General features: G+C 45.1%; 1 pseudogene; it reads right to left on the bottom strand.

Moving 5' to 3' along the window:
- The window catches only part of LOC115400836 (histone-lysine N-methyltransferase 2A-like), a 35,228-nt pseudogene extending 23,188 nt beyond the window's left edge, over positions 1–12,040 (bottom strand).
- Positions 12,041–13,657: the final 1,617 nt, after the last annotated feature.

The raw sequence follows: 13,657 nt of genomic DNA, 5'->3' as shown, positions 1-13,657 counted from the left end.
CCCTGATATAATTTACCCGATGAAGCTGTTGAAGGGCTCTGTATTCGCTTCTGCTCAGCCACAGCTCCAAATCCACCGAATGCCTCTTCCTACAAAAACAGGAAAAAAAACATAAATCACAAAATGTAGGTTCAATATGCTTGTGGCGTTAAGTATAAGAACACACAAGAGCTGGTTAACAGGAAGTATTTATAGAATCCATTATGATACATAATTGTCAGATGGCTTGGATGCACAACACTTGAGTCATTGTTGAAATCAGACTGAAGCGAGGACTGCTGCTTCAAAGCTGTAATGGCGTGCTCAATATCACTTTCGCCTCTGGTATACTCTGGTGCTCTCTGGTATGACAAACTGGAAAAGGTTCAAACCACAACAGACCATTTCAATTTGTAACATCTGAATTTTAAGGGGTGACTAATGCATCCTGCATTCTGAAGGAGCAGAGAAATGCTAAGGTGGTTGGTCATGTGGAAAAAGACCGGAAATCTATATTTACTTGTGTGTGTCCCTGTTAAGATACGACAATCATTATACATCAACCTAAATTCCCTAAGCTACGCTCAGAGTGAAATGTTTTCGGCTCAGAAACAGAATGTGCTCACAATGCTTTAGCTTCTCCTTGAAATGCATCTGTGAACTCCAGCTATTCACTTTGATAGATGAAGAAAATATGTAAGGAACTGAACAGGAAGTCACATGAACAAAATGCAAACAAGTCCTGTGCCTTCGTAGAGCTCTGAGACGTGTGATGGAAAAATCACTAGGATGATTAAGATCTTCAGGATCCTCTGTGTGCCACTACTTCTTGCAATCAATGTGTTTAAGAGTGGAGGTGAGCATGTCATTTCATCATGGGTATTTATAGCAATGTGTGGGGATGCAGTCGAAGTCTTGTTGGCCCAGTTTGTAGGGCAGCTGCAATGCACACTACTGCACACAAACTAATTTGCACCAGCTAAAAGGTAAGATACACACACACACACACACACACACACACACACACACACACACACACACACACACACACACACACACACACACACACACACACACACACACTCTGAACAACCGATTTTTGAATATGCCTGACACAAACACACACACTAGGATCTAATTAAAAAAATATATAAAAAGCAATAATGTGTGCTGTAACACTGTCTTTCATCTGTTCTACATATAAACAAACAACAATAACAGACAGTCAGTGCTGCTGCTTATCCTGGCAGGCAGTATTAATCCCAGCATCCCACATTGTGTAGCACATTCCGGCGTCTAGTTTCTTTTATGTGCTTCACTGTCCACTCTCATTCTTCTTTCAGTCTCCTCACACCAATACCAGCATCCTCTCTCCTCGCTGAGCAAAGATGCTGCTGGGTTGGTGCAGTTGCAGAGCAGAGGGGGGCGGAGTACCAACGCACGCCACTGACTCGCTGTGATAGTGTGAGTAGCAGTCAATGACATCACGCAGCACGCGCTGTTAGGGGCAAGTGCACAGAGCAGACAGCACAGGAGCGTGTAGCCACACACACACACACACAAACACACACACACACACACACACATCGACGCGTTCTTTCAGCGGCATAAACGCCCCACACGTGCACGTGTTAAGAGATGAATGTAAGAAAATGAAATGAACAGAACACATGTGCATGAACCGCACATCAGGATGTAAACAAGCAGCAGGACATGCAAGTGAAGATGCGGGGGAGGGGAGCACAGGCAACACAAGCAGAGCAAAATGAGGAGAGAGGGAGGGTTGTGGGAGGCAGGAGAAGAGGTGAGGGGGGGGGGGGAAAGGGAGAGAGACAAGGAAGCAGCATCTTGACCACATGCACCAACAACAACAGAGGGAGCACAGACGTCTCTGGGGAGCACCGAGGATAAAAGGGGTTTGGGTTTTCAACATGCTCATGCAGAAGCTTGCCAAATCCCAATCTAAACAGGCCTCCCACACACGACAAGGCTCCCCTTTCCTCCCCCTTATTCCTGCTCTCTGCCATGCTCCCAAACACATATTCAGTCACTCACTCATTGCTTGCTCACCCGCTCGCTCGCTCGCTCGCTTCCCGCCCACTGGCTGCCAAGCACTGAGCAGCAGCGTGTGAAACACAAGGCTCACCATGAGCTCAATAGTAGGGCAGGCACAGGGAGGTAACTTCAAGAGGTAAACAAACACCGTAGTAGATTACCAAGGTAAGGTTACTGACTACCCTGCTTTGCAAAATGCACAAAATAAATCAAAAGTTACCACCAAGACCTGAGATTTCCTTTTTTTTCTCACTTTTAAAATCAGGTGTCAGTAGCAACCAAGATCACCCTTTTTGCTGCTTTTATCTTCTTCTGAGCAGTTTTATTTCCTCCTGGTCCAGCACCTATCATTGAAGTGATTGGCACATGCATGACAGGATATAAATCACAAAAGAATCGAGAAGGAAGAAAGCAATCTGAGTCAAAGCGGAAACAACCTTGTTATTTTCAGGAGATGTGCGGGGGACTGTCCCTGACAGTCATTAGACGGATGAGAATTTGGTTTGTAGAAATTTCTCTGTATCATTCTGACACCACCTGTGCTCTCTGGGACTTTTACAGTCTTTCAAGTTGCATTTAGGAGAAATCAGACTGACATCAGACAAATGATGGATGTTTCTCAGGCTTGAGATAAACTCCAAAAAGTTAGCCCTGACGAAGCAGTTGTTGATCCCATCCACAACTTTATTGTGGGTTGGTTACTTGACGACTGATTATGTAATCCTAACTTAAGTTTAGATCAGTTGTGTTAGCCCTGATGAGCATGACGCGCAGCTGAAGACTGAAAGAAGTTACAACAGTAGAAAAGTAAAAGCAGAAACTGATCACAAAAAAAGTACCATAACTAATCAACCAATGATCTCTGTATGCAACTAATTATCAAAAACCTACTTAAATAGTCCAGCAACATCATGATTCAATAAATACAGCAATACAAGAGGCAAGAGTGTGAAGGGAGGCAGGTAGAACAGAGCAATCCCAACATGTCAAGGTGAGTAGAAGTCAGCGCAAAATCCTGTCAGCTTTACCGGTGATAACCTTCCTCTAATTGTTTCCCTGTCTTTTCCCCAAGAGAACCCCAGAATGTGTATAGCAAAGACTGAAAACACCCTCTTCAACCTCAGCATCAGAAATATCTCTATTGCTAAGTGAGTTTGCATAAACAAGGAATTTGTCTCAGATTTATTATTTATTGGCTAATTTTACTGACAGAAAAATTCAAACAGTTTTGTGGTAAAATGCCTAACTGTGAAGAGGTGCAATGGTTGTTTCAAAGCAACGCTCAAACCACAAGACTAATCAGGGAAGTGTGTGATGAGTTGATGTACGAGACCCTGTAACTGTCCACTAGTCAGAGCTCCACAGCCCTGCATTCCCACTGAGTCTGAGAAGAAAATGCAGCTCATCACAACGATCTGCTTAAAATTAACGTCGTTGAAGGTAAAAGCTTCAGGAGGCTCACTGAATACATTGTGTCTGAATACACGACGCCTAATTTTGAGTTAAGCATTTCCTTATTAGACAAGTCAACTGGTGTTAATCTAAATACCCGTTTGATGGGCAGAGAAATTATTCACCAGGAACGTCTCCAAGACTAACCTCTTATTATGCAATTAGCGAACGTATCCATTATGCTTTTGAATAGGCTTTACCTGTGCTAGTTTATTGTAATGCTGTGTCTATATGAGAATAATTACAACTAGAAGTATTGCTGTTCACATACTGAACAGTCCTCTGCAACACAATAGAAGCTGTTGTGACTCATACAATTTTGGATGATTTATAATAAACTTTCTGGCATTTCTTTGACAATAATTTGCATGAGTCAGCATTGTAAGAAACTGTATCCAAACCTGCAGTGCAGACCTTTTACATCAGTCTCCTGCAAGTATGAATAAATACAACAGTGTTGAAACACAGAAACATGAATCGGACTACTTTTTTATCCACTGCAGATGTGTTTCAGTAACAGAGCAGATAGACATTTTTTTTAATTATGATTGCATGCATACTGTTATTGGTACATAATTGGCCTCTGCGGATTAAGGTTGGAAAAAAAAATTAGAATTAGATAGAAATTAGCATGCTGATAGGATGACTCAATTCATTTTTAGTTACTAGAACTTGGCACTCTGAGAACGCAGACCTCTGCCACAGCTCAAATCAGTCACCAACAACAATAAGAACACCATATATTATATAAAAAAAAACATTTTATTTCTCCCCAACACAAACAATGTATGGGAGAAAGCTGTTTGTTGCATGTTCATATCTGAGAGTGTTGCCTCACAGTGACTGACACTCCGGAATCCCCCTATTTTTGTCTGTTCTGGATCCTGGTATCCAGAATACTTCCGTGATCTGGATCAGCAGCTGATATCTCTTATGCCGGGCGGACACTGTGCGATTTTAGAAATCTGACTGTCGGGGAAATGCTCCAACTGCACGACAGGGTTTGTCACTCGTACTCTATTTGACCCTACGACATGTGCACTCATACTGTACGACTGCTGTCAGTCAAGATTATTGACAACCACGGCGTCAGTCGGCGTGTGACGGCACGACGTGCTCGAGTGTGAACAACGAAAAACAAAGGTTCCGAGATCCTATGACAACCACAGCGTGCATGACAGCAAGATGGCGAGCAGGCAGCAAGTTTTTGCAGTTGTGTGCGCTGTCTTCTGTGCTGAAACTAAAAAAAAGAAAAAAAAGAAAAGGATTTGGGTACGTGAATGGTTGAGGAGACGAGGTCGTTAGGGGATGTCCATCCTTCATCGGGAGCTTGAGGTAACGTTAATGTAAACTATATTGTTGACTGTAGCTATGATAGTTTCACGTTAGCGTTAGCATTATCGTGACGTAACACCACTCACACTGTGCAAAGCTACGGCGAAAATTTCTGACACGCCAGAAGTTTGATCGGGAGGTGGCAGCATTAGGGTTAGAAAGTAGCAGCAATTAATCCTTCCTCGTGAGTGTTTTCACACTGTACAGCTTACGACCTCCTGACCAGACATCCCGACGCTACGATGTTTCCACGATGACGCAGCGTGGTCTGCAATGGCAAAATCATGGTGAAATCCCCTCGAAATCGCACAGTGTCTGCCCGGCATTAGAGTCATTGGAGAACTTAAACTGTAATTTTTTTGCTAAGCCCCCTTGTCATTTATTGTTGAGTTATGCCCAAGTATATCAAACACTGTCCTATCGCTCAATGATAAAGAATCTTTTAAAAAAATTCCTGGATCCAGACAGTGATCCGGATCATCACCAAAATTTAATGGATTCTAAAGTTAGGCCAAGACCCATCTTTCCACAAAGTTTCATTGCAATCTGTCAATAACTTTTTCCGTGATGTTGCTAACAAACCAACCAACAAACCAACAGACCAACCAACCAACCGACGTGATCACATAACCTCCTTGGCGGAGGTAATTATAATTCCAGGAACTGTGGCCCAGCGTCTGGAATACAATGACAGAAAGTGCAACAGCTACCATACAAGTGTACCATACAACTAGGCAAAGATTTTACCTACAGCTGATAGGAAAAAAAAAAAAAACTTCTGCAACATATGTTTGAGTTAATAACTTGATTACTCAGCAACTTAAAGCAAGCTATGCAGATTGTTTTATCCCGATTCAGAAGAGACATTAGCCAGGTGCACTGCCCACAGTGTGTGCCCAGTTCACTCTCCACAGGAGAGTGCAGGGATGTTAAGCACCCGACGGGAAAACTCTGTACACTGTGAAATAAACAGTTTAAGCTTTAGGCAAGAGGTTTAGCAGTATTGTAAATAATTCAGTGACGAAGGTATGAAACTATGTAGAGGCTTATACGCTATAGCTTCATGCTAATGCTCAGAGGAGAAAGACACTTTGGAAAAAGCAGTGAACAGCGAAGTTCATATATTTGTGCCAAATATAACTTACTTTTTCGGAAATAAATCATATACAACACCTCAAAAAACTAGTAAAATAATGAGCAATACACACAAAAGCTAAGGTACACAACTCCAAAAGTAAAGCACATCACCATAACAAACACGTCTCACTAGCGACCAAGGGTACTTGGGCTGAGGTGATCACGAAACTTGGACAACATTAGAAAGTTTGGGTTCGGGATTTAAGGAAATGTAGTCAGCCAAGAGGTTAGGGAAGCGAGCTCATACGCAGGGAGTTTTCTCACTCGTCACAGCTGTAGGTTCTGTGAATTGCCAACGTAGTCGACTCGTCATTTCGTGTCCACAGGATCCGTCAATTCCCAACAGTGCGCTCAATGTCTATGTTAAGTGAAATGCGATGAGGTACATGCTGGGTGCGTCGCCCCGGAACTGCGATCAGCTCATTTGTATCAAGTCAAATTCTGAATTTGGACCGTAAAACATTCAGAAAACGTCTAAACTAAATATAGTGAAACAAAACTGAGGACAGATTCAGCAATTGTACCGTTTTTTAAATACTTTTTGCTTAACTGTTTCAGTAATAAGAGAAAGCTTGTGACTGAGCCACTGTGAAGTTCTGACTTGAACTCCGGGAACAGACAACCATGGCGTGACACATTCGTCCAATCAGACTGCAGCTACGTAACTCTGACCTGTGCTACATGCTGAGGAGTTTGGGAGCTCACACACCTGCCATGTTACATACTAAACATAATTACACACATTAACAATACGCTGGAAAGAGTGTGCACGGCACACAATAGCTGCGCACTGCCCTCTCCTGATCAAGAGCGCTGCAGTTGAAGGAAAGCCTCATGTTGTCTGGACACAAGCAAGTGGCGAGCAAGTGACACGCCCACCATCATTTCAGATGCGGTCCCACTGTGGGCATGTACCAAAATGAACATAAATGAAATAGCAACCATTTGACTCTCTATTTCTGACCATTTGTTAAAATTGGCGAATTAATCTAAAAGTCAGTCAAAAGATTAATTGCTAGAATTAGTCGTTATTGCCAGCACTGGTAGGTTCCTGAGAAACAGCCTTAAGCTCCAACTGCTCAGGTTGCACCAGGACGGGCATCCAGTGTGAAACGTGTGCCAAATCAAACATGCAGATCAAATGATCGACTGTGGTGACCCCAGAAGCAGTCAAAACGCACCAATACATTAGCAGGAGTACAATGCAGTTATAAAACTTGAGGTTCAGTGTCTTTCCCATGAAAGGACATTTCAACACGTGGACAGAGTAACACAGGAGATCCAAACAACAATGTTTGGGTCGAGGCTAACTGGAAGTCAACTCGTCTACCCAACTGAGGTATCCCAGTAAGCTCTTTCATATATGTGTGTATACATGAAACAGGCCGTCTTCACAGATCCTGCCATGCTGGACGCTACCCGTTCTCTACTGGAACCAAACTGAAGAAATGAATCTTTGGATAAAGAGATGGCCTTCACTTTATCATGGACCCTGTCAAATGTAAATAAGGCACAACAAGAAAATCTGTACTGTTTTGGTTACATTCTGCAAACCTGGACAAAAGTGCCACTAAAATCTCACACACTGCCTTTAAATTACTCATGTTACCATAAGAAAACAGTTAAACAAGTAGCAAAAATGGCAGGAATGTGACTCAGACCTGGAGGAACTATGCTAAATGAGAGTATATGTTTAGTGAGTCACCTTGATGTGAGTGGACACTGCTTAAGAAACCCTACTTCCAAACTGGAGTGGGGAAAAAAAAATATTTTCTTAACATATTCCAGGAAGCTTCATCCTTGGATTTACTGTAGAGACACTATTCCTCATCCCTTCCTGGAATGTGAAGTGGAGATGAGCTCATACTCCGGTGTGCCCCTCCGATGACACATCTGCTCAGAAAGGCCACAAGTGAATTACAGTGTCACCGTTTTATGACCTGCGTCAAGCCAAAGCAAAAGGTGGGCATTTGTTTTTTTCCAAGTGCCCAAACACTAAGTGCAACTGTTTCACATTTGCTCGACAGCACACGAACCAAAACAAACAGTTTCCCGGGTGGGATACCTTGTGTTCCTGCGCCTCACATGTGAGGAGACGGAGGCAGTCAGTTGACAAAAACAGAGTAATTGGTGCATGTACACGTTATGTCTCTTACTTTGACACAAACGTACAAAGAAACAGTCACACAGCCTGGCAGGGATCCACGAGCAGGCACACCCCCCCTACGCAACCAACAGGCAATGTGAATGGAAGTTTTAATCAAAATAAAACAAAGAAGACACGCCTACTCATGATTGCAATAAAGGACATAAAGTCTGAGGGACACACACACACACACACACACACACACACACACACACACACACACACACACACACACACAAAGAGTAAGAAAGACGACACAATTGCCGCCTTTCTCCCAGTCAGGCAACTCCTAAAGCAGAGGTGAAAGCTCCTTGCCCGCCTGCTGTAGCAGAATAAAGCCATGGATGGGAGGGTCTGTGACTAATTCTCCACCCAGCGTTGTCCCATTCGGAGGAGGGGGGTCGCCCCGCACCCTTTGATATCCCTGCCTGCACTCTTTCAGCCGCCCGCACTTTGTGAGAGCTAGAATAAAAGCAGACACAAAGCTTCCTGCTCCAATCCACACGCTGTCTCGGGGATGGGTAAGCGGGTGTTGGGGGGTGAGGAGGGGGGGTCTTCCATTTAAATAGGCCAAACACCTGCTGGACTGAAGCCTCTTCCGCTCAAACACACCATTTCTCTCAAACCAGTGAGGCAAAGAGACATTTAGGTTGATACGTCTATTCAGCTGCATTTTTGTATGAATGATTAAACATCGCTAATAATATGTGAGCCAAATGGATGCAACAGAAGGACATATATAATGGACCAAGCAGAAAAAAAGCAAAATGAGCCCAAGTCTTTTTTGTGGACAGCAAGACTGGATGGGAGGTAGTGGGGTTGTGGAGGTCACACACTGACACAAAGTCAACATGGACTGCACTCAGCACTAAAACAAGAAGCAACAATTTGGCCGGATCAAGAAAATGTATTCCCTCCACACATACAAAAGATAATAAATGCCTTGATTTGAACAGCAACGGCCAACAAGCACCCTTTTGAGCCACCCCAATAGGCTTAGTAATCCATTCCAAAGTGGCAGCTGTCAGAAGAAAAGTTGCTCTGCCTCTCAGACAGCGTTGTGTGCGTCTGAAGTGGATTTGGGGTTTTCTGCCTGGATGGAGGAAGGAGGGGCGGCCGAGTGTCCGGCTGGCGCTCTGTTCAGGGTCGCCCTGTGAGCTCAGCAGGCTGCAGTGAGCCTGAACAATCCTGCCCCGGTCTGGTAAGATGAGCACTACGCTGCTCCTCAATGAAATCACCATGCTATGTCCACAACTTCCACTGGCTTCAGGCTCCGTGGGGATTTAATGGTGCGGTCTGTTTCCACACATCTCAGAAACCACGATCGCCTAATTCTCTAAAGCATTGTCTGAAGTGGTCATTGGTCTGTGAGGATCATGTTTCACATAAAGTTGTTTCCCAGTAATATCTGTGATATAGAAGCTGTAGTACAATTTTATGATCTGGCCTGGGTGCAGAAATAACAAGCACTGTTATCCCATGATAAATGATTCAGAGTATCAGCAACTTGAAAAAAAAAAATTTGAAAACAGACAAAGCAAAATCAGTGCTTCCCTTGAAAATTCCAAAACACTGATTCATTACAAATGTATTTCTAAATCAATTTAATAAGCATGCTTTGTCTGCGTCTATTGTGTAATTCAAGTTCCACAAGGATTTAATGGTCCGCACATGCAGTATACTGCCATAATCACCATCAGTCTTAAAGAAAGAGGCTCGGAGGAACCGCTGGAGGCAATTTCCTCATAAATATGTTATCTGAGAATACATGCTTCTCCCGAGTATGCTGAAACTACTCTAAAGGTAAAAGTCTAACATGAAGTACTTTACAGTGCGGCGCTGAACATCCGAAACCCTTATCAAAATCTCTGAAACACGATTCGAAATCGCCGCAAAAGCGACGGCAAAAACCTACACAAACTTCACAGTATCAGGTGGCGAAAAGTAAATCGTGTGTGTACAAATACTGCGGCGTGCTTTCCCACATCAGTCCGCGGTGTGTGCTGGGACTACTGGTAAACATCCCCACACAGTGTACTCCCACTGCAATGAACGCATGCTGCTCATCATGAAGGAGGAAGATGGTAGTTCGCTAAGGCGAACACACCCCCACATCACACGGTCTGTCAAGAAGGGGCTCGTTGTTATTGTAGCCTGCCCTGCATGCGCACTGTCACTACCAACTCTTATTTCTGGTGACAAAACGCTGCGGAATCGAACCCCAAACCCCGCCGATGGACTCTGAGGAGTACTTCTGCGCTGAATGGGGAGATTTCCAGTGCACGCAGGTCTACCAGACCTCACCTCCGAGCATTATAAACACGATATTATTTTTGGTACTAGCTACGTACTGACTGTAGAGAAGGGGAAAACATGTCCACCTCCCATTTTCCTATGCATCAGCAATAGCCCCGATGGCTAGCGTGGCGTAGTGCGTAGCATGGTAGCTGTCCTAGCTTAACAGTAAAACAGCAATGGAGAGGGTTTAGTTTGGCGTGTGAGCTCAGTCAACTTTAGCTCCTGCGATTTATAAAGCCTGCTGCGCAGCGATATGCAGGCCGGAGGTAAACACGGCGACCTCCGGAGCAAAACTGCAACTTTAGCGGCGCTTACGACACGAGAATAATGGTGTAGTTGTAGCTGTGAGATGTAGACAGCTAGCCTGCGAGCTAACCTGGCGAGCACACACGTCAGTGCAAACAGCCAGCCCGGGGGCTCGCAGGGCAAATACTGAGCTATTTATCCCCCCCAAAGGTGATCTACGAGAAATGTGACGCAGGTACAGCGGATCAGGAGCAGCCCCATCTCGGAGACGGTGCAGGCAGACAGACGCTAAGTTCACGTTAGCTCGTCACAGACCACAATTGTGTACTCTCGCCTCCTTCAAGTTGACATGTCTTGTTTCCAAACACATTACAGGCTACCTTCAAGGTCCCGTACCGATACACCGCAACGAGACGGGGAAGGCACCGGGGCAGCGTTTAGATAGGAGCGTGCGGTGGGTAAAATACACGTTAAAGCTAATATGTGATGGTAACTTTTACTGTTAATGTGTGTGAATGTGAAGGCAACACGTCCAGCTTTGAAGGCTTCACATCAAGCTAAAAGCCAAGTGGCTAACTGGTAAAGCAGCAGTTACGGGTTACTTACACACTGTGCATTAACCACCAATTACACCGGTGCCCGTAATGTGCATTAACGGTGATGTGGGCTGTGATTAGAACAGAAAACACCGGGAATTCTCTGCTGTGGTCGGGGCTAGCAGGACCAGCGTTAGCACCACTTCATCCAAACTGTGTGGATGGTAGCATGTCCCCACTCCACTGACGAGCCGGAGAAAACTTTCTCTCCATCAGGGACCGCAAATCTGGCCACTATTGTGCTCCCCGAGAGCAAAGTTGATGTTACAACACGTTACAGACGAGTTTAAGGCCACGGAGCCAACTCAAAGTTAACTGAGCATCCTGGCAATGACAAGTTTGCCCGCTGCCAGACTGCGAGCGTCCAGCGGGGGAAAAGACGAGCACCGCTCGGGCTCAGCTGCCGCTAGCTCCCCGTCTCCAGCGGCCCCCCGCGGCTCTGTCAGCGGATGCTCCCGGGGCTGTCCGGTGCTTACCTCCGCGCTGCTCGAGTCGCTCGATTCCCCCAAAACATCCCGAAATTTCTGCAGGTTGCTCCCGATAACTGAAGAGACCTGTAGTGCAGCATCAAACCCGGGTCCGAGCGCCGCCGCGTTAGGCTGGGCTCCCGAGACACTCCGCAGAGAGGCAGTAACCCTAATTCGGCCCGCTCTCCTCCCGGTGCCGGAGTTGCTGCTCCCTCCGGGCCGAGCGGGGAACCGCCACCGACAGCTGTGCGCCATTTTACACTCTCTGCCTGTCTGCCCTGCGATCAGAGATACCTCGGTGGGCGGAACCCTAACCCAGCACTCCACATAAACAACCCCTATCTCAGCGCTGCGCTCTCACTGGCCGACAAGTCGTTATGCATGTTGCGGGGCGGGACTGAAGAAACCCCGACAATGCATTTTCTCAGCGGCCCCATTCAAGCTCTGCATGGCTGAATCCTAATCAGGTTCAGGGGCTTTGCCCGGGAAAGGGGCCGAGGGTTTGAATCGCGGGCAGAAAACAGCCAGACTGACAGCTTGCGCGGAAAGCGAGAGGATTTTATGGGCTGTAGCTAAACTCAAGGATCACACAAGACACACAAGACTGAGAGCGACCGGCAGGGCAGCAGTCACCTGCACGCTGAAGGGGGCATTAAAGCTGCCTGTGCATGCGGAGCCATGCAGAGAGCGTTACAGAGATCAGAGACCACGGCCAACTGTCAAATGTTTACACAAAGAGAATTACCAAGCTTCAGTCTGGAATTGGAAGAGAAGCTGGAGTCAAATTACAAGCTTTAAGAGGCTCAATGACAGTGGAATGGGTCAGTTCAAGAAAGTGGTCCCTCAAAAGAAAAGGGCTTGTAAAGAAGCTAAAAACACTTGTTTTAGTGGGAGAGTAAACTGAGGGGACATAGTGGTGTATCACCTCCAATGGGATTGCACACCTTGCTTTTGGAGTTTACATGTTCTCCTGACTCTGTGCATGCCAGGCCCTTCTCCAGGTACTGTGGTTTCCTCCTGAGGGGCCATGGTGGAGGTCTGCTGCACCAGCATCATTGTTTCATCACTGTGTTCGGCTGTGAAGACTGTCGGGCTGTACTCCACTTTTCAATCGGCTCAGCCTCCCCATGCAATACCATGTTGGATCAAGCAGGATAAAAAAACGGATGAATGAAATAGAATTTTCTAAAATATATAAGGACTTTTTAGACTCTGATTATATATTTTTTTATTAGCTGCACTCCAGAACATTTAGAAACTTCAACATAACGCAGGTTAAATTTAAAACACGGTCTCGATCTAGTTCTTTTGCTCTGCTTAAAAACCTTCCCTTGTCCCCTTGAATGTGTCACAGCCTGAGTTTAATGGGTTGAAACCTGTGGGTGGGATTTCAGCTGTGTGTGTGTGGATGCTTTGCATGTTTTCCAGGCGTTTCCTCCCACATTGACAAAACATGTAACACAGGTCGACTGGTGATTCAAAACTGAACATATTGGTGAAGATGGGCTTAAGTGGTTGTCTGTTCTTTTTTTTTCTTATATTACAGTGAATTAGAGATATCCTCAAGAAGAACATGCTCCACCTTGTCATGAAACACCAGATAAAGTCAAGGTGATGGATGGAAATCTACACATCCTCCCTCACCCAATATTCTATGCAATACGCAAATGCCCTTCCTAAAAGGCAGCCACGAAAACAAATGATTGTTTTCTACATCAGTGGAATAAATTTGATATGAGCTTCAGATGTCCACTTCATAGTTGTAAAAATTGCCTCACCTTGCACCTGCCATCCACTGATTATCTCTCAGTAATATGGGGGTAAAGGTACATCTGAAATATTGTAATACAAGTGGAAGCTTGTATTTATCACAATTCAAATCAAATTGTGAAACATTTTCAAATATGAATTTCATTTGCAGAGATTCAAAGTCAAAACTTCTTGTT

Source organism: Salarias fasciatus, chromosome 14, assembly GCF_902148845.1.
Source record: "Salarias fasciatus chromosome 14, fSalaFa1.1, whole genome shotgun sequence".
NCBI classification, from domain to species: Eukaryota; Metazoa; Chordata; class Actinopteri; order Blenniiformes; family Blenniidae; genus Salarias; species Salarias fasciatus.
Note: the sequence above shows the minus strand (reverse complement) of the source record. Positions and strands in the feature narration are given on the sequence as shown.